The sequence below is a fragment of the Triticum aestivum genome, chromosome 1D (assembly GCF_018294505.1).
Source record: "Triticum aestivum cultivar Chinese Spring chromosome 1D, IWGSC CS RefSeq v2.1, whole genome shotgun sequence".
Lineage (NCBI taxonomy): Eukaryota > Viridiplantae > Streptophyta > Magnoliopsida > Poales > Poaceae > Triticum > Triticum aestivum.
In genome coordinates this window covers 293700950-293724657 of record NC_057796.1, presented here as the reverse complement: position 1 = coordinate 293724657, position 23708 = coordinate 293700950, and the positions used below count along the sequence as shown (strand labels likewise).

At 45.4% G+C, this 23708-nt stretch overlaps 1 long non-coding RNA gene and 2 pseudogenes across 4 annotated transcripts; 1 reads left to right on the top strand and 2 right to left on the bottom strand.

Annotated features, from left to right (window-relative positions):
- Nucleotides 1-295: 295 nt before the first annotated feature.
- On the bottom strand, nt 296-6151 carry LOC123181546 (uncharacterized). Of its 4 annotated transcripts, XR_006491762.1 has the most exons (5): nt 5472-6149; nt 5039-5379; nt 3158-4408; nt 2978-3063; nt 296-997 (listed from the first exon to the last, which is right to left on the bottom strand). It is a non-coding gene; the product is annotated as an uncharacterized lncRNA (long non-coding RNA). The 4 variants fall into 4 exon arrangements; XR_006491761.1 differs by lacking the exon at nt 296-997 and having other exon boundaries at nt 2510-3063; nt 5010-5379; nt 5472-6151; XR_006491763.1 differs by lacking the exon at nt 296-997 and having other exon boundaries at nt 2510-3063; nt 3158-4156; nt 5472-6150.
- On the top strand, nt 708-10586 carry LOC123181545 (uncharacterized; annotated as a pseudogene).
- Nucleotides 10587-11280: 694 nt separating this feature from the next.
- On the bottom strand, nt 11281-13729 carry LOC123168579 (serine carboxypeptidase-like 34; annotated as a pseudogene).
- Between the last annotated feature and the right edge of the window lie 9979 nt (nt 13730-23708).

Here is a 23708-nt window from a genome sequence, read left to right as displayed (position 1 = left end):
TGCTTGGAGATGTAGGAGTGAGATGCACGACACGACTCAAGGATGATGGCTGCTGTGGACACGACAACTTGGTGCGGTAGCTGTCTGGCTACCTGACGTGAAGCTACACAACCATGGATTTCTCAAAAGGCTTTTATAGTATTTCTTTATGGAGGAATTTCTCGAAAAGCTTTTATATTTCTTTATGGAGGGAGTACGCATTAGCTGAAGCATTTCAGATTGAATGTTTTCTGAACTTCACAAGTCTACTACTAATTGACGTTGATATAAACAAATTGGGCAATGCATGTCACTGAGCAAGTACAACATGACAGTGATTTGATAAGTACACATGACAATCTTTCAACATAAGCTTCGTAGAGATTAGCTTGAGGGAGTACTACATTGCAAGTTTGATACTCCCTCTGGTAGTCTGGTTCCAAATACTTGCCGCAATGGCATTTTTTGAAAACCCCCTCCACAGTTGTCCGACATAACTCGCACTCCTCGATTCCCCTCCGACACCACACTCTGCTCCATCTCCATTTTCTCTCTGCCTGCTCGCCGGCCAGGCCACGCCGCCGCGCCGCGCAGCTCCACGCCGCCGCATCGCGCCGCTCCACGCCGCCGCGCCATGCAGCTACCCCGAGCCTCCTCCCGGTGCTCTGCCCCGCGCAGCTCTTCCTCCGGACCTAAAAGTCACTTCTTTCCATCTCGATCTGGAGGGCATGGGGACGAGGGCGGCAACGAGCGCGCCTGTTGCCGCGGTGAGCTCGGTACTCTTCGGCAGATCCCTTCCCCAGACTCCGCTCCCGACGAGAGCTCATTGCTGGGGCTTCCCCCCATGGACGAGGAGGACGACGAGTGCTGCCTGGCGGAGTTCTTCCGGCTGCTTCCTGGAGCGGTCCAGGGAGATGGGCAGCTCTCCTACTGCTGGTGCGGCAGTTCTGCCCGATGGACTTCTTCCAGCAGTCCTGGGCTGCATTAGCTGGTGGTGGCAGGGCTTCATCGAGCGGAGCTGCAAGTACAGAGAGCAGGTATACTTGTACAAGTACCTTTGTGACAGTTGTGTTCTGAACTCTGTTTCTGTAATTCACCATTTGCAATGCGTGTTGATGTTGGAGTATGTTGTTGGTGTTCAAGTACAGATTGTTGTGGAAGAATTTGCAATGCGTGTATACAACAGTAATTCATCATTTTGCAAGCACAGATAGATCAAATGATGTTCATGTTCAAGTACTCTGTTGCTGTCGATGTTCGAATATGTTGTTGCTGTTGACGGGATAGATATGCTCAATTGTTTTTTTATGTAATTACCTGTGCTCTCGTGCTCATAATTAAAAATCCAAGGTTAGTGGTATCTGAAAAATAAAGCATTGTGGCTACTGGTTAGTGGTATCTGAAAATAAAGCTTTTGTAGACCTCCATTGTATCTTAAAAAGCTTTTGTAGACCTCTGTTATGTTGAAAAAGTTGTGATTAAAAATGGATGTTTCTGTGTACTCCTACAAGTCAAGATTGTACTCCTATAGGACAAGATTGTACTCCTATTTATATAACATGCAGCGCTTGCATACTTGCTCACTGTTTATATACTCTTTGCATACTCCTGTTTATATACTCTTATTTGGAGTACTTAGGATTCTTATATCAAGATTGTAGACTGATTGTACTCCTGTTTTTATAACTATTGTTGATTTCAACATGAGATGAAATAGCAAAATCTGTGATGCTGCTGAAGATAGAATTCTTATATCAAGATTGCAAGATTGTTTTCATTTTTTAGAAATACTGTTGTTAATGTTTGACTGCTTGCATTCCCAGCCTGAAGATAGCTAGTATCTTATTTACAATGATGCACTTCATGTGTTAGAATTGCATAATCAGTAGCACAGTACTTCTATCTAATCTATTCATTGTATCTACACATATGTTTATTCATTCTATGACTCTGGTTATCATATTTTGAGCAGATCTGATATAAGAGCTCCTGCAGCTGTTATAGTTTTTTATGTGCAATATTTAATCTGAAGATATTCTATATTATATTAAACATAGTTTTTGCAGCTATTATAGTTTTTGTACCATGTTTTTGCAGCTGTAATATGTAATCTTTAATCTGAAGATGTTCTATCTTATAGTTTTTGTACAATAGTAACCTACATGTATGCTTATTCATTCTATGTAATCTTTAATCTGAAGATATTCTCACTTATATTAAACAAATCTGTTTTTTCATTTAGGGATTTTATGTGGAGCAATTTGACAGACTGCTTCCCAAAAGAGATGGGAAACAATGGAACCTTCGACATGCACATAAATCAATGGAACCTATGTAAGTGCTTTCTATTTACTTCTCCCTTAGATATGCACGTAAATGAAAGGAATATTCGAAGATAAAGAATTTAGTTGTCCCCAATCTAATAATTATTACACCCGCGGAGAAGAGAAAGATCCAACGATGTTCATACTGTTTGTACACCCGCGGAGAAGAGAAAGATCCACTCGTTTTACTTCTTGATGTTCCATGGTTATCAATGTAAATCACATCTATATTGAAGTTTCGCATATGAAACAACTTCCTGATTTACAATTAAATGTACATTTACAATGATGAATGTTAAGCATCTGATATGTAATCAGAAAGTCTGGGAACCAAATTTTAAAATATGACATGTACATACTGTTTGTACAAGTTTAGCCTGAAATAGCTCCAAGAACTTTCTGATTTACCATTCCAAAATATTGACTCACAATAATAAACTTTCTCACTCGTAGTGATACCCTCTAGGAAATATGTAGTCCCCAATTAATTCCTACTGATATGTACATATTGTTCTTTCTGATCACATGGCATGGAATACAATGTTCACAGGCAAACATAGCTACAAAAACATATCAGTATATGCTTTGATAGTGATAGCTTCAAGTATTTCAGAAAATAAACAACATACTGACCAAATTATATTAAGAAGTAAACTGTACAAGATTCAGCTTACCTTATGCTTGGAAAGAGCCTTTTCAATCATTTTATTGGTTCATCTGTCTCTAGTAAGGCACAAGCCAATTTCCCTCTATTTGTAGTCTGTAGAAATCCCAGCGTAAGGTTGAGCAAGCAAACAACTCACATATTGATGGAAATGGTTTAGAAATTATATATTTTAGTAAACATGCCTGACCTGTAAAAAGCCATGGGTCTTTCTCGGTTTTGTAGTGCAGAGCTCAACAACTGAAACTAAAAATACATGTTGGGTCGACACAAGCTGAAACATGGCTTAAAGCACATCACATGAAACATCAGTCTATCCTACGCCATTTGAGTGTGGTGGCGCTGAAGGTTGATAATATCACTTCGGAAGCACATAAGCTAATTTCAATCCTTTGTCAAAAGCCAAAATAAAGGCAACCACATCACATCCCATGAGATAGAAGATTAAAGAACTTACCATCAAGATGGAAACCGGGACGGGTTCTCCTTCGTCAGATGTTGGTAGACGACGTAAAAATCAGGGCATGTCATACTATGCCTCTAATGCGTCGGACATTACCAAACGAACAACGGAGGCTTGGCCAGTTCACGAACCCATGGCGTCCACCCCTCGTCGACTCTCGTTCCTTCGCCGGCATCATGGGTCAGGCATCAACGACAGTCCCCCATTGTTGTTGAGCAATGCTTCCAACGTCACAACACCAAAGTTGCAAATTGTCTTGATTGGACTACAACACAGAAAACATCATTCAAATGGCAGATTATAAATATGCAAGAGAAATTATATTGCGCTATCGCATATATCAGACAATCTCTGTCTTCCCCTTGCTGCACACAACAAAGAATGCTAAATTTTGATCGATGCCTTGAGTTAACCGATGCCCTGGTAAATAGATGACCGCAATCCAAAATCTGTACCTGTTGAACTATCATTTTATAAGCACCTCCTGTAAGAAGTCTCCAATAGAAAGTAATGTTACTGATGGTTAGGTAAACCTGAACGACATAAAAATCAAGATTGTACTATTACTGATAGCTAGCTAACATGAACCACAAAGAACTTTAAAATAACCTTGTTTAATTAGCTGTATCTCCTCGAACATTGAGCAGCTCCACACGAGTGCCTCCCCTCCATCTAGGTAGATAGATTGCCAGTAAAGCGGACCGATGTGCATCGTATCATATTGTTCTAGTCATATATAGAACCAATATAGATTATTACATAAAAAATGGCATATCTCAATCGGACCAATTTATGAATAGATGGGGGTAAATTAATTGGATAATCAAGAAACGTGACAGAGAGATTCAATCACTAATTGTTCCCCTGCACAGAGAAGCAATTGATCTACTAATGCATGGCAGAATGTATGTCTTGCCCGAAATCAACATAGGAAGCTCTTTTTCTTTCACCAAACTTGAAACATCAAGTGTACCCTACCTGCATACAGAACAAGACCAAGATCAACACATGCCTGTAAAATCATAGACCACCAAATTTGATTCAAACACAACAGAAAAAGGAAGAGCCGCCAAGTCAGGCCGCAACCGCCTGGTTGTAACTGTTGCTGCTAGCGGACGTGTGTAAGAGGAAATCAGGCTGCCCCAGCTATATGTTGAATTGCACGTTTATTACCAAAACAGAAATTACATATTTTCTATTTGATCAGCAACCTGCTTGGATCGTCATGAAATGCCTTGTGGACATAAAAAAAATACATATCAATTTCTTTATGAAAACTGAAAAGATCTTCGTCAGTCAGGTGTATAACATCTTCTGGAAACTTTAAGTTTCCTCAAGAAGCTTAGCTTGCCCAGAAGGCATGTAAACTGCTAGTAACTCAGTTTGCTTCAGAATGGGTTCTAACTTAAACTACAGGTGAGGCATGAAGGTATAGACAACAACTTAAAAAATTCCCCAGACCAACACTAAATAAATGGGTGACTTGCAGAAATATGAGCCGTTGAGGCATCAGATAAACTTATTTTGCTAGGGGGACAGTACGAATAGCAGTAGCAGGTAGACTTGGCACAACTGGAACCTGCTTGTCGTGGAAGGTGCTCGTGGTACCTGAAACAGCTCCACCCTTTGGAGGACTTGTGATCGACCAGGCGTCAGGCCTCTAGGAACAGCGGGTTCTCCTCCGTGATGACCAAAGCAGCTTGGTTTGGTCAAAATCATAAATCAGCGAGAATCAAAGCGCGCATCAGTCTGAACCCTCGGCTAGCTCGCATTGCTGCTTCCTTGCCGAACTTGGCCTAGAGTCCAAGACACTCGTATTGAGTCTTCTGGCAGTGATTCCTTGCGCAGCTCCTTTCTCCTCTGGGTCATGTGAGCCCGGGTAGCAGTAAGCATATTTTGCACAAGCAGCGGCTTAACCAGCAAATGCACAACAGGAGCAGCACACATATCTGGCAAGACATTCAGCAAGATCTAACACATAAACACAACATGCGTTTTGTAGTTCAACTCAATGAAAAGGACATGGCTTGAGATTTATTACCGCAATGGGATGGCAGTCCGGCTGGATCTGGTTGGAGCAGGCACCGGAGACCTTCCAGTGCAGGCACCGACGGTGGCAATCGCCGCACGCCCCTCCTCCTTGAGATCTGACCATGGATCAACGGATCTGTGGGAGGAGGAATCCCGGCTCGGCATCATCGCCGGGAAGGACTGAGAGGACCTCCTTGAGATGAATACGACACCCTTGGCGCAGGATACACGGACGCGGGCACCGGCCGCCGTACATGCGGAAAGATGGATATCACCACGCCCCCTGCCTTGACCGATCACTAATGTAGAGGGGGTCAACGACAGGCGGATCTGGAGCGTCGGCGGTCGGGAGGCCGCGGCCGTCGTGGCGCCGATGGAGACCCATGATCGGGCGTCCTCGCAAGGGAGGCGGTGGTGCGTGCAGAAGAATCTGGTGGGTTTGATGTGGCGTTCTGGACAGCGGCGGCTCGGCGGATCCTCAACGCGATCGGCTCCGTCTCCTGAAGTGGAGGACGGCGGCGAAGGGATGGAGCGGCAGGGGCGAAGGGATGGAGCGGCGGCGGCGCCGAACGAGTAGGAGGCCTCGCTCGTAGCGATCGCTGGTTTTTTTTCGTAGGTTTTTTTTCAGCCCTTTTTCTCTGGTGCGACTGGAGGTCTGTCCTTGGATCGACGGACGTGGAGGGATCGCTGGGTTTTTTTGGTCGACGTGTCTACCTGCGAGGTGGAAGGGAGGACGAAAATAAAAGGGAGGTGGGACTAAAATTAACCGGCGGAGACTACCAACTGAGAGATTAGGAGTAGAGATAAAAAGTCGCCTTATATAATTTATCTACTGGTAGTAAGACTACCCACAGTGAGAGTAACATAGGTAGTAACATCACACATATCTAGGTTAAATAGATGACGTGCATGCAATAAATGAAGAAAGAGATGAAAGTGGTAACATAGCTAGTTACTACTAGTATGAGTAACATCACACATATCAAGGCAAAATGTGTCTATAGTTTAATAAATGAAGTGCTCCATGTTACCACGCATATGTTACTTCCCACTATATAGAGTAGTAACATAGACTAGTAACATGGGCCCATTGTGGCTAGTCTAAGAAAAAACGCAAACGGCCGTCCCCAACCGCCCACCCCGACCAAATTCCCCTCGAGGGTCGCCAAACTCACCAAGCAGCCACGAGGCGAAGCTGCCGCCGCCGCTCCTCCAGCCCTAGCCGCCTCCGTGACCTGAGCTGCCCACGTCCTTCCCGCCACCCCCGGGATCTCCTCTCAATTCCTCTAGGGCGTACCCTCCTCCGGCGCCGCCGTGCACCTGTTCCCATCCAATGGGCCGGTCGAACCGCAACAGCCGCACGAAGAGACGTCCTCAGGATTCTTCATCTCCACCACCACCGCCGCCTCCTCCTCCTCGTCTGGCTCCCTTCCCACCACATTGTTGCGGCCAGGTGTAATCTGGCGCGCCTCGGTCATCTTCACCTATTATTACCATTTTTCTCAACATGGTCGAGATTTAGCTTACTCAAATGGCAGTGTGCACGTTATTTATCATTGTTTTCGCAATTCTTTCTTCACCTATTGCCCTTAACCTTGCTGGCTCATTTTAGGCATGGTGCTGATAACAATGATGGACAAGATAGAGGTGAAGGTGCTGCTGTCGCTCGTCAACACAGGTGATTCTTTCACCAATATGCCTCCCCTTGCCTTTGATGTTTTAGTTTCGTGTGAGAAGTACTATACGGTCACGTTTGGTTGAAGTCACTCACTTCGAGTTCGCGGAATTCTGAATGTTTCAGTTAGATTGTCGGTATAAGTATAACATGAAATTTGTATGTGGGGCTGCTATATACATAATGGGTGAAGTACTATCAAGTAGTCTTTCTGTAAACACTTTATATTCTATTTGTCGATAATTCTCTTGTAAGAATATGTGTACTCATTTATCAATAGGATACTTATATGATTGATTATTCTCCTAAAATTGTTTGAAACCATCTGCAATCTGTTTCAGTTCTAATGATGATAGTGATGATGATGGGGATATCGGAGATCCTTTTCTTACCGATAGATTTGGAAATTTGACAAGTTGGAGGTTGAGTGATTTGGAGGCAGCAGCGGAGAATCATCTTGAAGATGGAGAAAGTGAAACAGAGGTAGAAGAAAAGAAATATTCCAAAAAAGAAATGCTAAAGCGTGATGCTGACCGTAAGAAACAGTACATGGCATATGCTTTACAGAAATATAACAATGATGAGGATCTTGCTGGGGTTTGTCTTCTTTCCATTTAAATTTGTAATTTTTTATTTTGAGCACATTCCACTGTTTTGATCTGAGAAATATTTTCAGGAGATGCGTTTTGTGTTTGATGAAAGTAAAGACGAAGTTTTCATTATTGAAGGAAACATGAACTCCTATGAACACTTCAACTTTACAGCTAAGCAGGCTGGTTCCACTGTTCTATTTTTTGCTGAAGTGTGATCCCAGACGAAGGAGAACTGTGTAATGTTCTTTGCTGCAAGCCTTTGGATTCTGATGACAATGGTATGCTTTCTTAATTGTACGTGGCTACTAGTCATATAGTAGTGCCATATAACGGGTTGCATGAAATATGCTGCTTTGCATTTACTAATATGTTAGGAACTGTTATTTTGATGAACTGCTTTGCCTCTAGTTTGCATAGTCAATCTATTTATATGTACTTGCCGTGCTTGGATTGGATTTGTTAATCTTAAATATGTAAAGCCATACAAAGTGACTCCTTCAGTAGTAGTATTACTATAATTCGATTAATATAAATAGCTGAGCAAGTTTTTGTGTGTAAATTTACTACTGTTGTCTGATGTTTTGTCATGTGGTGATCAACATACAGCAGGTGTGGCGTAGATGGTTAGGTCTCCTAGATCTGTCACACCAGTTGTTGTTTTCATATCTAGTCAGGATATGTATCTGATTGGTACTCTACTTGATTTGTTCTTAGGCAAGAGCCTTACATAACATTGAATCCCTGTGCGTGTCAAAAAAATAGATACAGTTATATTTGTATTCGAGTAGAGTCTTGCCTTAAGCCATCCTTCACATAAGGAAGCAATCACCATGGTTTGAGTCTGTTATCTTCCCGTATCTGTTTGCCGGTGATGACACTTCCGCTAGCGTCTGGCCGGTCCTCAAGCTCCTACTGGCGTGGGATAGGCTCTCAAATGAAGGAGCCATAACACCATGGTATTGGAGAGCATTATGTCTTGGCTTTGTGTTACAATGATCCGTGGACGTCGCATGGAGCTCTGGCAGAAGTAACAGTAGGGTACCGCCCCTCAGCATCAACAGCAGGTGCAGGAGCGCATTGGCTATTTGGTCACCTGGATGGCACACTTCGGAGTCCATTGCCAAATGTTCCAGTTCACCGCGCACCGGGCTTGAATAAGGCTGTTCCCCTGAATCCAGTTGACCTTTGCACTGTTCCAACATCTCGAGGCAAAAGGGCATTCAAAATACAAATAGTCACGTGTCTCAAGTATCCCCGAGCTGCAAAGAACACAATTAGTATTGGAGTCTAGGTGCCAATATGCCCTCTGATGATTATAAATATCTGGTGTGCAATCTGTCCTAATCAAAGCCAGGCAAAAACCTTATGCTTGGGCAAGCACTTGCTCTTCCAAATCTTGGGGAAAATATGATCTACTTGAAGACCATCAAACAGAAATTTATAGAAATTAGCTGCAGGACTTAGCAAAACTAACCCTGAGCCCCGTAGCCTTAGCGAAATCATCCAAAGTATTCATGAGAATATGCATCCGACCAGATGAACCATTCATGATAACCAAGGTATCGTCTGCATATTGAACTATTGGAAAATCATGGCCGGGGATGTCAAGAGGAGCAGAGTTATATCCTGTTATATCCTGTTAACATTCTGGTAATAGAGGAGAACACAGAGTTATATCCTGTTATTCTTGTTAACATTCTGGTAATACTATGCACATGTGCGTGTTCTCTTACTTTTAGGAAATACTCCCTCCGTCCCATAATATAAGAGCGTTTTTGGCACTACACTAGTATAAAAAACGCTCTTATATATGGGACGGAGGGAGTAATAATATGCATTGGGAAGTCTAGGATTTTACAATTCGAAAACCTAAGCATCCAGCATACATTATATGAAAGTGCTATGTATTTAGCGAGATAAGCAAGAGCAATCAATCTATTTTCTCTGGCTATTCTCATTTCAACCCGCTGCCCAATTGTGTAGTCATGCCGTCTATCTTCACACGGTAGATATGATGTTGTAGATCAAAGTTTTGTAGCTTATTACTAAGTCATAAACTTAATATATTATTATGATTCATATGCTTCAAATCATTCTCTCTTTTGTCATGTTATTGAAAAATGAAGTCAATATTTTTGTTTTTGAAGGACATTGCTTTGGTTGTAAGAATCAAGGTTCTGTGGACTTGAGGCATCCAGCTGGCGAAAGTTTGTATGTTGGAGGTCATGTGGATTGCGAGTTCCCATTTATGTGGGATAGTATCAGTGAGGTACTGTAAATCAAGTGACATCTTTTTATCCTGCTGTTTTCTTGCTACATTTTTTCTATATACTGCATATATTTGGTTGTATGTGTAGGACATGTATAATACGTATATTCATTTGAAATTGTATTTCACATTTTCAGGATGACTCTGATTGAGAGGGAAGATATCCTAGATGGCCATAAAGAATGTCTGATGGGGGCGTTGGTCTTCTTCTGTTATTCTCCAAATTTTAACGTCTATGTGGTGCCACTTTTATTTGGAGGGCGTGTATAATACGTTACACTAGCTATAATTACTTCCAAATTCCAAATTCATAAGGCACGAACGTTCTCTCATCTGTCTTGCAGCGTGACTGGGCTGCACACCGTCCGATCGGGGTGTGATCGCGCAGCGGCGGTGATTGGGACGTGACGAGTTAGTAATGTGTCATGCATTGACTGGGTCGCGCTAATCTCCTGTCAAGGATACTACTTTTGGTATTCATACGTTGCTTGTATAATAAATGGTGTTACTTTATCAAAAAAAAAAGGATACTACTTTTGGTATTCATACGTTGCTTGTATAATAAATGGTGTTACTTTATCAAAAAAATATGCTGCTATGCAACTATTCATGGATCCTCTACCCTGCAAAAACAAAAAAAAACCATTCATAGATCCTTGTTACTCTTGTCTAGCGGAAGTATTCCAAAGAAAGTGACGTTTTTAGACATGTCTTGCGTCAAAATTTGGAACCATTAACCCGAAATATTATTTTAAATGTTTGCACTTGAGATTTATAAATCAGATGCATAGTTTGTCTTGAGAAATATTTCTGAAATATTGTTATGCTATATTCTGGGCAGAGAGACGGAAAGAATGAGAGAGCTAGGGGACGATCGTCCTCAAGAGATAAGGCAGGAAACGAGTGGCTCGGAAGGAAGCAGTGCATGGTCCCCACTAAAACGATGTTCCAGAAATCATCCGGGTGATTTCAAACGTTTTTACCCGCAAAAAAAGAAGATTTCAAACGTTTTCCAAATAAATTTTCAGGCGACTGAAAAATAGCAAAAGAGATATTTTGTAGTCTATTTAGGTATATGACGTAGAAATCGTATTTAGACAACTGATCTCGGCAACAAAATCCACAAGTTCTACAAGTAGTGTTTTGCAATGAAATCCATCCAAGACCAGGTTGATCAGGAACTACAGGTGACGTAGAAGAGCAAAGGAGACGGGTTGATCCATGAATGGAGACCCCCTTGATCTTATTGGGGAAACGTGCGAATTGTGACGTTTTTTTTTTCTCTCTAGAAGGGCTTGGAGGGGAGGTTGTGGTTGGCGAGGAAGTGCTTGAAGAGCTCCAGCGCCTGCTCGGGCCGCGAGGTTGGCACCATGTGCCCGGCGCCTCTCACCGTGACAAATGTCAGGCCATCATACACCACACTCCATCCACCAACCTGCAAACAACAAACGCATCAGAACAAGAACGTCACACGATGTAACGTGTGAGATAGTGCCATAAGATCTGATAAGATTAATAAGCAACCAATTGGAAGCTACTGGTCGATGGGATTGTTCTGCTATTCACTCATCCAATTAACTAATACTCCGTCCGTTTATAAATATAAAATGTTTTGGACAATTCAATATGAACTACACACAGGCTGAAATAAGTGAATAAATACACTACTCTGTGTCTATATACATTCAATTCAGAAAAAAAAATGTTAGAAGAACTTGTATTTGTGATGGAGGGGTACCTGCTTGTGAGTGAACCATGGCGACCAGTCCTCCTTGATGGGCAGGCCGAGCTTCTTCAGCGTGTACCTCGTCGACGTCGTAGGGATCCTCCCATCCGTGTCGCCGCTGAAAATCCATATGCGAAGCCCTTCCTCCGCGAGCTTCTTGACGATGGGGACGACCGTCATGTCGGAATCCTTCCACACATCGTTGATGGTATTGCTGAAAAGAAACACCACACAAACAAAACAATATATATTCAGCTATGAAAAGAAACATAATTCTGAGCCCAGCAAGCAAACTCAGCTAGGCGAACTCACCGGCAAAGAACGTAGGGGTACGGCAGTCCCGTGGTGTTGGCATGCAGAGCCCTCTGCACGTCCTCACGGTTCAGATACTCGGTGGCGTACGTCTGCGTGCATGGATCGAAGCCCATTGGCATCTTGAGGAGATCAAACTGTGTGCATGAAAAATCAATCACACTGTTCGATCAGACCGAGGGGGGAAATAAGTGGCTGAAAATTTTGAAGCTGAAACCAAGGAGGATGCTTTGCTTACACGGCCGTTGGTCTGCCCGATGTTCGCCGAGGACGACGCGTTCAAAGCCGGGTACCGAGGTCGCAGTAGGGGGTGTAGAGGCTGTAGACGTCTATGAGTTTGTAGAGAAGAAAGAATTCGCTCAGTGCCGCGTCGCACTCCGGAGACAGGATCTCCATGCTGAAGTCGCACGACTTGAGGAAGGCGCTGTAGAGCGTGTCAGAGATGATGGCGTGGTGCCACGCCGAGTCCACGATCCCCTGCAAGTCCGTGTCCCCGTCCATGTACGCGTTCCCGATCTGTACTCCATTTTGTTTAGTTAGTTACTGCTAACATTCAAGCAATCGCAGGATGGTGAAATGGGTAGCTTATTATAGCTGCATGTATGTACCAGGATGCCTTTGAAGTTTATGTAGTTTTCTTTGGAGGCCTTCTTGTTCTCCTCCACGATGACATTCGCTAACTGCGGAACGTAATGTCCTAGCGATCCAGTGGCAAGAGAATTAGAATGAGCAAAAGTCAGATCATGAGCACAGTACAATCTAGTAGTTCTACTAGTAGTATCTAGCCAGCTATGAATGGGCTGGCAGACCTGCATAGCTCTCTCCAGCTATGTAGAACTCTTTCATTTTCTGCTGGGGGAACCTCTGAAACCACCTGACGAGGAAAGCATATGAACCGTGTGCTGCAAAGGACGAATGAAATGTCATGTTATCTTGGGAAGAAATCCCTTCATTGTTAGGATAGAAGAGGAAAGACATATCTGTCTTGCATACCTGTGGAATTGTCTCCCGGTGGATCTATTTCGAAGGACGTGTTCGTGTACGAAAATCCAACACCCGCTGGAGAGTCCAGGAACAGCAGGTTGGCAGCTGAAAGTTCACCCGACAGTAAGCTATGCATGCTTCCATTGCTATGAAAATTGTTTGTAAGTCTAGTGTGTTAGTCTTGGTTGGCACTTGCCTTGGTTCCAGGCATACGGGTTGAGCTCAAGCTCAGGCACTTCTTTCTTCACAAGAAATGGCCCGAGCTCCTGCGCCTGCCCAAACCCTACAGAAGAACAGCCAGGTCCTGCAAATTTTGCAAGAGCACACGATGTACGGCTACATTACATACATCTTCCACCCACGAAGTTTTCTGAATTTTCAAGGCAAAATACAGTTAGTTAGTTAGTTAGCAACCTCCATTTAACCATAGGACAAGTGGCTTATCATCAGGTTTCTCCGTAGCCTCGAAGAACCAGTAGAACAGTGCCTTGCCGAGGTGCTCGTCGGTCGTGACGTACCCGGAGTAGTGCTTGAACGCATATGAGTAGCTCGGCGCCCCCGGCAGTGACGCGACACGGTCAAGCTCTTGCGCGGCCATTGTGGCTGCATCAAGGCTTGCTGTTGTACTGTCAGGCCGTGCTGCAGCTGCACAACAGAGTGCCAGTGCAACAGACACAAGTAGCAAGCAGGGTAAGGTGGAAACCTCCATGGTTTAAGGTTTGTTAGCTCCTTTTGCTCGGGGTTGTGGGAAAGTTAGGCATTGGAATGAAGTATTTATAGTACAGAGACAGTGTGTGTGGAGTGCAGAGACAACTGACAAGTAGATCGAGTCCTTGGCCGGCATCAACCTTTTCTCGTTGGCCTGATTCTCCCTCTTGCTCAGAATTACATGATTAGAGCAACTCCAACGGGCCGACCCAAACGGACGGCGATTTCGTCCGCTTTTTGTCCGTTTGGATCGGCCAGACGGATACGGATGCCCGCTTCCGCATTTGGTTTGGCGCGTGCGCCCAACGCTGGCCTGAGACCCATTTTGACGGCGCCAAAAAAAATGAACAAATGCATATTAAAAAAAAACAACATTAATTAAACATTAAAGCCGGCCACGAAGGCCGGCGAGAGTCCACGCGTCCACATTTGCATTTTAAAAAAAAACCCAGCCTAAACTACGAGGCGGCGCGCTGCCCTAGGCGGCGGCGGCGTCGTCGTCCTCGGGGTCCGTGAGGTCGATGAGCGTCGGCGCCGGCCCGGCCCAGGCGAACGCCGTGTTCCAGAGCGCCGCCATGTCGGGCTGTGCCGGGGTGTGCGGCCGCCTGTGCAGCCGCGGCCTGGCGCGCCTCCTCCTCGGCCTCGCGCTGCTCCTCCTCGAGGTCGCGCTCGAGCATCTCCTCGTACTCTCCGCGACGGCGCTCCTCTGCCAGCCGGCGCTGGCGCCACATCTCGAGGTACGCCTGCTCCTGCGCCGGCGTCGCCCCCAGCCAAACCGGTGGCGCGGACACCCACTCGCGCACCACTCCATTCCAGGAGAAGCGCGCGATGGGCTCGGGCTCCGGCTGCGGCTCCGGCTTGATGGGGGACGGCGGGGCCACCGGCGGCACCACGCTGTCGCCCGCCGCGGAGAGGGCAAGAGCCTGCGCCATTGCCGCCTCGTACCGGGCCTCCTCTTCCGCCTCCGCCGCTGGCGCCGGAGAAGAAGCCCATCTCGCTGTGGTTGTGGTGGCTAGGGTTTGCCGGCGAGTTTGGATGAGGACGGCCCCGCCGCACGGTCGGCTTAAAAAAGGACGAACGCCGTCGCTGACGCGTGGGCCCGTCGTCATAAATTAAGCTGACCGCGTGGGCAGCGGGTAGTTGTACGGCCGCCATGTGGGGACGCGGCGGATAGCGAGAAGGCGCGCGAAGCGTCCGTTTGGCGTCCGCGCCGACGCATTTGGGGCGCAAATTTGGACCGCAAATGCGTCGGCGTGGACGCGACACGGACGTGATTTGGGTTTGGGTCGGCGCGTTGGGCCGCCACTTTTGTCCGCGCCGACTCAAACGGATAAAATGGGTCAGCCCTTTGAAGTTGCTCTTACTCTTTAAGAATATGATTTAGCAGTGTTGTTATTCATGAAAGACCAGCAGTAAGAAAGATTAGCCATATATACTTACTTTTATTGATAATTTCATTGGCAAGAATTTTTTTTAATAAAACATTGCGGGTAAGTGTCACTTCTCGCGAGTTACTCATGCATCGACGGATGTTTTTGGTTCCGCGAACGGCTCTTACCATCTGGAGTGCTTGTCTATTGTGCACACGGTTTTCAGTTTGTGCGGTTGTGTCCATGCCCGGATCGTACGTGCTTACATCATTTTTGTTGGTTGGCAACTGTTGTGGGTCATCGTTTCTACTTTTCTCTTTATTTTTTGTTCTTCCATTTGTCTAGGCATAGTTTCCAGTTTATGTGTTAGACTGTTTTTTTTGAACATCAGTGCAGACACAAGCGCTCATATACTATGAATGCACACACGCACACCCTATCCCTATGAGCACATTCGAAAGACTGAGCCGACATATTATCTTGAAATTTACGAAGTCACCGTAGGCACCTCGTCGTCGACGGGAACGTCTCCTCCCACTGAATGCGCATAGGCGGAAATCCTGAAATAAATACAGAAATAAATGCGAGCACCAGGATTTGAACTCTGATGGGCTGGGGATACCACAGTCCCTCTAACCATCCAACCACAGGTTGGTTCACTGTGTTAGACTGTTAGTGTTAGCTTTATACATCCTAATTTAGCAAAGGACAGATATGTGTACTTATTATGTTTGTATTCCCTTGATACCACATAATAAATGAATTGTTGTGCTGGCCATTAGTACGCAGACAAACAAGTATCAATTTTATCACCATAAGCATCAAAGGGAGCATTGTCCTTTATCTCAGAGTATCATTCACTAGAAAAGGATGTGCAGTTCACATTGAAAATGACACTATATAATACACAAAAAGAACATAATACTCCATCATCCTAAAATACAAGGCGCATTTGTTTTTGTTTTTTTGTCTGGTCTTTAACATCCAACTTTAACTATGATTTCACTAATAATATGTTTACTTTATTAATATAAAGAGATATAGAATGAAATTATTTTATAAGGTAAATATGACAATACCATTTGTACATTCCCTATCTATATACTCCCTCCATTCCTAAAAGTAAGACGTATTTGTTTTGTTAAGACATGCATTTGATCAATAATTACTCCATAAATACAAGGTTATATGACATGAGATCCGTGTCACTAGATTCGTAGTTCAAAGTACTTTGTTATGATAGTGATTTTGTATCACATAAATCAGATATTAAAAGAGTAAATGTTGGTCAAAGTCTTGACTTGATGAAACAAAATACGTCTTATTCATCGGAACGAGAGGTAGTATTTATATATATATTAATGGTTAAGTTCATGCATTAAAGACCATGTCAAACACACGCCTTGTATTTTGAGAAAGAGGGAGTATGTGACACAATCATGTATATAATTGATATGATATCACTGAGACGGCACATCGGAATCACTCAACTCACTAGAAATACTGATCTCAAAGTGACGAAGACGTAATGATGCTAATAATTTTGTGTTCAGTTTTCTATAATGACTAATATAGATTTTAGATGAAATATTTCTAGCATTTTCCAAAAATGAATCAACGAGCAATTAAGCCTCGTCCAAGTCCCGTTAACGCTTCATCCTCAGCTCCGTCCATCTAGACCGAGAAGTACACTCTTGGTCTTTAACACTCACATGCCTACCCAACCTTGATGCCCACCCCCGGAACAAGGGAAAATCCTATTTGGTGCTTATATGCGCCTTCTTTATTTATTTTTTGAGCATTGATGCTTATATGCGCCTAATAGAGTTATTTTCGTACAGTGGGCATACCCTTGCCTTTGTTAGTTTGCTAACTGGGCCGGCCCATATAGACTTTCTTCCATTCTCTCGAGAAGGTTCCCTCGGTTTTACAGGTCAATTTTTCTTCTATGTTTTTGCTTCTGTTTTCTTTGGCAGTTTTTTACTTTTGTTCTCTTTGTTAATTTTCTATTTTATTTGGCAGTTTTTCCTTCTTTTTCATTTTTCATTTTTTTTCTTGTCTAAATCATGAACTTTAAAAAAATCTATGAGGTTTTTTCCAAAGTTACGTTTTTAAAAAATCATGAATTATTATTGAAACATGATCAGTTTTAAAATTTTGGGAACATATTTTGAATTCATGAACATTTTGAAAATAATATTTCTTTAATTCATGAACTTATACACATTTTGTGAACATTTTCAAATCTGTGTACGTTTTATTACTTCTCAAATCTATTTTTTGAAGCGAATCGAGCTATGCTTGGATGGTTATGAGGATAGTAGTATCCCCAGCCCACTAGGGTTCAAGTCCTAGGCATTGGTGCTCGCATTTTCCTGCATTAATTCGAGGCCTTCTGGCGATGTGCGTTCAATGGGAGGAGACGTTCCTGTCGACTACATAGGCATTTGTGACGACTTCTCAATCTCAAGATGATGTATCGACTCCGTCTCTCGAAGGTGCTCATAAAGAGAGGGTGTGTGTGTATGTTTATAGGAATGATTGTATGTGCGTATGTATAGCATCCGCGCATTGTATTGTGTTAAAAAAGTCTATTTTCTGAATACATGAATTTATTTAGAAAAAAAACAGGATATGTTACGGTACATGTTAGCGACTGAGTGGGCAAACCGTGCCACCGAGCGAGCGACTTAATGGGCGGCAAAGCGCCGCCATCTGTGCTTTGGGTGCCTTAAGCGCTAAAGATGTGCTACCTACATTTTTTAAATACATGAACTTTTTTAAGTTTTAAGTTTTGTAATCTGCCAATATTAATTTGTGAATTTGTTTAAAACTGAGGAACATTTTTTAATATTCATGAAAATTTTCCAAATACGCAAATATTTTTATAAATTTATGAATAATTTTTAAACCATATACCTTTTATGTATGTACTATTTTTTAAAATTTGAAAAGAAAACGCAAGTCTGTTTTTTTTTGAACTACTGTAGTAGCTTCTGTTTATTTATTACTCGGCCAGCAATCAAGCAACAGAAGGGCTGACCGAGCGAGCGAGAAGAAGCTGCCGAGTAGCAAGCGCGTTGATGGTCCGCGGCCTGCGTGTATTCGCGCGAGCGCCCTAGATTTTCACGGCGCCTGAAGCGCCACGGAGGAGCCTCGCGGCGTGCACTCCGCCGATCGTGTCGACGACTGCATGCAGATGCAGTACCTACTCCGTCAGGTCGCGAGGATCAAAGACCAGAGAGCACAATTAAAAAAAAAGACCAGAGAGGACGAGACGGGCTAGACCCCGAGAAACCAAACCAAGAACCAAACCAAGCGCTGGATTGCCGACTTGCCGGACGTGTAAGATGCAGTGTGCGATGTCAGTGGAGTGGGTATGGTATGTGCGTCGCGTTGCACCCAACCCAACGATTAGTTTGGGTACTGTAGCACGGCCGGTGGATACCTGACGACTGACGGCCAATCTGACTAATCAGATTCACTCCGATCTGACTCCGATCCAGTCAAGGTTTCCGCGCCGCGTCTGCCTTGGCTTTTGCAGGGCACGGCCGCCGCGTTTCCACTTTGTGCTTCCATCGTTGCCCTTCACCTCTCATCACGACGCAAGATCAGTGCAGCTCTACGAAATTCAATTGTTTAAGGAGCACTACGCCCCCACTCCCGCTTGCTTTGCAGTTAATCAGTATCCGGTCGATGCGTGCTAGTAGTAGTAGCCATGTTTCGAGCTCATGCTTTAGCGAACAATCATTGACTAATCAGACGTGTTCTAATCTAACTAACTTGGGATTAAAACAAAAGCATGGTACGCGTAGGTCTAGGGCACTGTTTTAGGCCGGTCCATCCGCTCCCGCTTCAAACTATCCATCCACTGTCGCCGTCTATTGTCATAATCATCATGGATTTTCATGATTCATGTCCATGTTCTACGGCTGATTAGTCATCCTCGGATAGCAATGCCGACAAACTTGGCGGTGGGGCGACGTGACCCTAATCCCCAGGAGCTGTTTGTCTCTTCTCAACATGCATTAAACTTCCAAAATAGTACAGATGAACTGATTTGTCCTGCTTTTCCACAAGACAATAGAAACTCTTGCTAACACTCAACCGCAACACACGCATGAGCATGAGCATACAGTTGTAGGCCAGATCGACTTAATTCTGACAGTGATGGGCACGGTCTCGACGTCGACAGGTCGTGTGTACGCCATGTGCTGTGCTACGTCTACGCTGCAGTCCACGTACACATGCATCCAGCTGGGACCCGCACGCCATCGATTGATGGATCACATGCATTGATGCATGGGTGAATGGATGGAGCGCCGTGGCCCGTGTGTCATCAATGTTCGCATCGCATCGCAGGCCAACATTTGTATACGTATCTCCGCTTGGAACACGCCGACCACGTATGAAATTTCTTCTCGGGGGAAACAGTGGTCGGCTCCTCTGGGGTATACCAAGCAGTGAAAATATGGTAGTGGTACCGGAGTAGATGCGCGTGCTGGCAAGCAGTTGAAAATTCGGTGAGTGCGAGACCAAGGTCCAAATGTACGCTTAAGGCATCTCCAACACCGACCCTCAACTACCTACATCTGTCCGGATATTGTGCCATCCGACATGAGTCTATATGGATCCGCCGGGTGATCCAGACGTGTTTTCTCCCATAAACCTGAACCAAACGTGAGGGGTTTTTGCGGTAGTCTAGACCACTTCAAGCCCGCTTCTGACCACACTGGACCACCCAAATCCCCCACCCCCCCTTCCCCGAGCACCGCCCCTTCCTTCCACGTCTTCGTGCCCGAGCCCCTCTTCCTCTCCGATCCCAACTGAGGCGATGTCGAAGTCATGGTGCTCCGCAACAGCAGGTGGAGTAGGTGGAAGCTCCTCCTCCGACGGTTCTTGGCGCCGCCGCCCATGCTCTCCCGGCCCGTCGGTGTCCATGGCGGCCGGCTCCTCCGCAAAGGAGGAGATCGTCATATCCTCTGGTGACGAGGAGGACCAGGCGCCGCAGCAGCCACATCAACAGCCGCCCCGACTCCTCAAGGAGGCCGCTCTGATGGACGAAGATTTCGTCCGTCGGATCGAGATAATGATGGAGTGGTCACTCCGTTACATGGGCCCGTCGCCACCATCGCCAGTCCGCGTCAAGCAGGAGCCGACGCCCCATCGTGGCACCGTGTGAAGCACGAGCCGGCGTCCCCGCTCAAGCATGTGAAGGACGAGTCGGCCTCGCCCCAGCACAACCGCGGCGTCCAGATCAGACGTCGGGTCAAGGACGAGCTGTCGTCCATGCCGCGCAGACGGTACGCCCGCATGGACGCGCCATCGTCGCCATCGTGCCGCCACCGCCTTGCCGTCAACGAGGAGTTGCCACCCACGATAAAGAAGGCACGGGGCCGCCTCCTCCATTACCTTGGAGGCGGCGGTTACGATGGTGCCTCAGACTCGAAGGTCGTCGTCTCTGAGGTGGAGCGCGCGACGAGGCAGCAAGTGTGATACGACAGACGCAATGTCAGTCGCCGCTCCGCGTTCGCCAAGAGCAATGTGGAGCTGGCCTGGGCCCGCAACGACCCTGACCTTGCCGACGCGTGAGCGCTCAACCGCTCCGTGACCATCGGGGAGACGGCCGCCAGGCGGTGCCGCCTTGTTGACACCGAGCTCTCCAAGATCGGCGAGAAGTGGTCGCTTAGTGACTGCTGCGCCAACGCTGGTCGCGGCAAGGCCGCCACCAGGGCTCCCAAGTCCACGTCGACGGTGGCCGCGACGACACTCCGCACATCATAGCAGGAGGCGGAACGGCAGGCAGCCGGCGGACAAGGCTATCACGACCCTCCAACGTCGTTCCGCCATTGGAGGGACCACGATGACGACACCGATGGAGATGGCGGTGCGGCAGGGCAGGGCGGCCACGCGTACGAGGTGGTCGTCCAGTATAGGGTTTAGGTTTTCTTCTTAGTTTTGTTGTTAAACGGTTGAAATATCGACCTTTTATGTAAATTATGTTCGAACTTCAATGAAGTCCGTCAGGTTCGAACGAATTTTGTCCGATTAGTTAAAATTGTTTGCCGGATGTATGCGGCTATGGTTGGATGGCGGCCTCCCACATCCGTTTCTGTGGACTGGTCCCCTTGTCCGCAGACAGATGCGGGAGGAAATCTGCGGGTTGTCGTTGGAGATGCCATAAGAGCTGATACGTCTTCATCGTATCTACTTTTACTAACGCTTTTCCTCTTGTTTTGGACTCTAATTTGCATGATTTGAATTAATCTAACCCAGACTGACGCTGCTTTTAGCAAAACTACCATGGTGTTGTTTTTGTGCAGAAATAGAAGTTCTCGGATGGGAACAAAACATTGTGGGGAATTTTTATACAATAAAAGAAAAATACTGGAGCCAAGAACCACCGGAGGGGGCCTGATGTCGCTTGAAGCTACGTCGGTATTTCCCTAAAGAGGAAGGGATGATGCAGCACAGCGGCGGTAGGTATTTCCCTCAGATATGAAACCAAGGTTACCAAACCAGTAGGAGAACCAAGCAACACAACGTAAACAACCCCTGCACACAAATAACAACACCTCGCAACCCGACGTGTTAAAGGGGTTGTCAATCCCTTTCGGGTACGGCGCCTCAAATTGGTGCGTGGACGGGAGAAAGTTGTAATAGATTGAAATAATAGATCGCAAATAAAATAAAGTGCAGCAAGTATTTTTGTATTTGTGGTTTAATAGATCTGAATAAAAATGCAAAGGAAAAATAGATCGCAAAGCAAATATATGAGAAAGAAGTCCCGGGGGCCGTAGATTTCACTAGCGGCTTCTCTCAAGAAAAATAGCAAATGGTGGATAAACAAATTACTGTTGGGCAATTGATAGAACTTCAAATAATTATGACGATATCCAGGCAATGATCATTATATAGGCATCACGGCCAAGATTGGTAGACCGACTCCTGCCTGCATCTACTACTTTTGCTCCACACATCGACCGCTATCCAGCATGCATCTAGTGTATTAGGTTCATGGAAAAATGGAGTAATGCAATAAGAACGATGACATGATGTAGACAAGATCTATCTATGTAGAGATAGACCCCATCGTTTTATCCTTAGTACCAACGATACATGCGTGTCGTTTCCCTTTCTGTCACTGGGATCAAGCACCGTAAGATCAAACCTACTACCGGGCACCTCTTCCCATTGCAAGATAAATAGATCAAGTTGGCCAAACAAAAACCAAATACCGGAGAAGAAATACGAGGCTATAAGCAATCATGCATCTAAGAGATCAAAGAAACTCAAATAACTTTCATGGATATAAAAAGATACGACTGATCATAAATTCAAAGTTCATCAGATCCCAACAAACACACCGCAAAAGAGTTACATCATATGGATCTCCAAGAGACCATTGTATTGAGAATCAAACGAGAGAGAGGAAGCCATCTAGCTACTAACTACAGACCCGTAGGTCTACAAAGAACTACTCGCGCATCATCGGAGAGGCACCAATGGAGGTGGTGAACCCCATCCGAGATGGTGTCTAGATTGGATCTGGTGGTTCTGGACTCTGCGGCGGTTGGATGAATATTTCGTCGACTCCCCTAGGGTTTCTGGAATATTGGGGTATTTATAGAGCAAAGAGGCGGTCCGGGGGGCACCCGAGGTGGGCACAACCCACCAGGGCGCGCCTAGGCCTCCTGGCGCGCCCTGGTGGGTTGTCCCCTCCTCAGGACTCCCCCCAGGTGCAACCAGGGCCCAACATGTTCCTTCTGGTCCATAAAATTCTCCGTAAAGTTTCGTTGCGTTTGGACTCCGTCTGATATTGATTTCCTGCGATGTAAAAAACATGCAAAAAACAACAACTGGCACTTGGCACTATGTCAATAGGTTAGTACCAAAAATGATAGAAAATGACTATAAAATGATTATAAAACATCCAAGATTGATAATAAAACAACATGAAACAATAAAAAAATATAGATACGTTGGAGACGTATCAGGGCCCCCTGGGTGAGCAGAACCCACCAGGGCGCCCCCCCTCAGGCGCCCCCAGGTGGGTTGTGCCCACCTGGTGACCCCGCAGACCCTGAATCCATCTTCAAAAATACCCATTTTTCCAAAAAAATCAAGGAGGAAGAACTATCTCGTTTCGCGATACGGAGCCGCCGCCACCTCCTGTCGGGAGGCCAGATCTGGAGTCCGTTTTGGGCTCCGGAGAGGGGGATCTTCGATCTTCATCATCACCAACCCTCCTTCATCGCCAATTCCATGATGCTCCCCACCGAAAGTGAGTAATTCTTTCATAGGCTCGCTGGTCGGTGAGGAGTTGGATGAGATTGATCATGTAATCGAGTTAGTTTTGATAGGGCTTGATCCCTAGTATCCATTATGTTCTGAGATTGATGTTGATATGACTTTGCCATGCTTAATGCTTGTCACTTTGGGCCCGGGTGCCATGATTTCAGATCTGAACCGTTTATGTTATCACTATTATATCTATGTTCTAGATCCGATCTTGCAAGGTATATTAACCTATTACGTGTTATGATCCGTAAACCCCGAAGTGACAGTAGTCGGGATACTTTCCGGTGATGACCATAGTTTGAGGGGTTC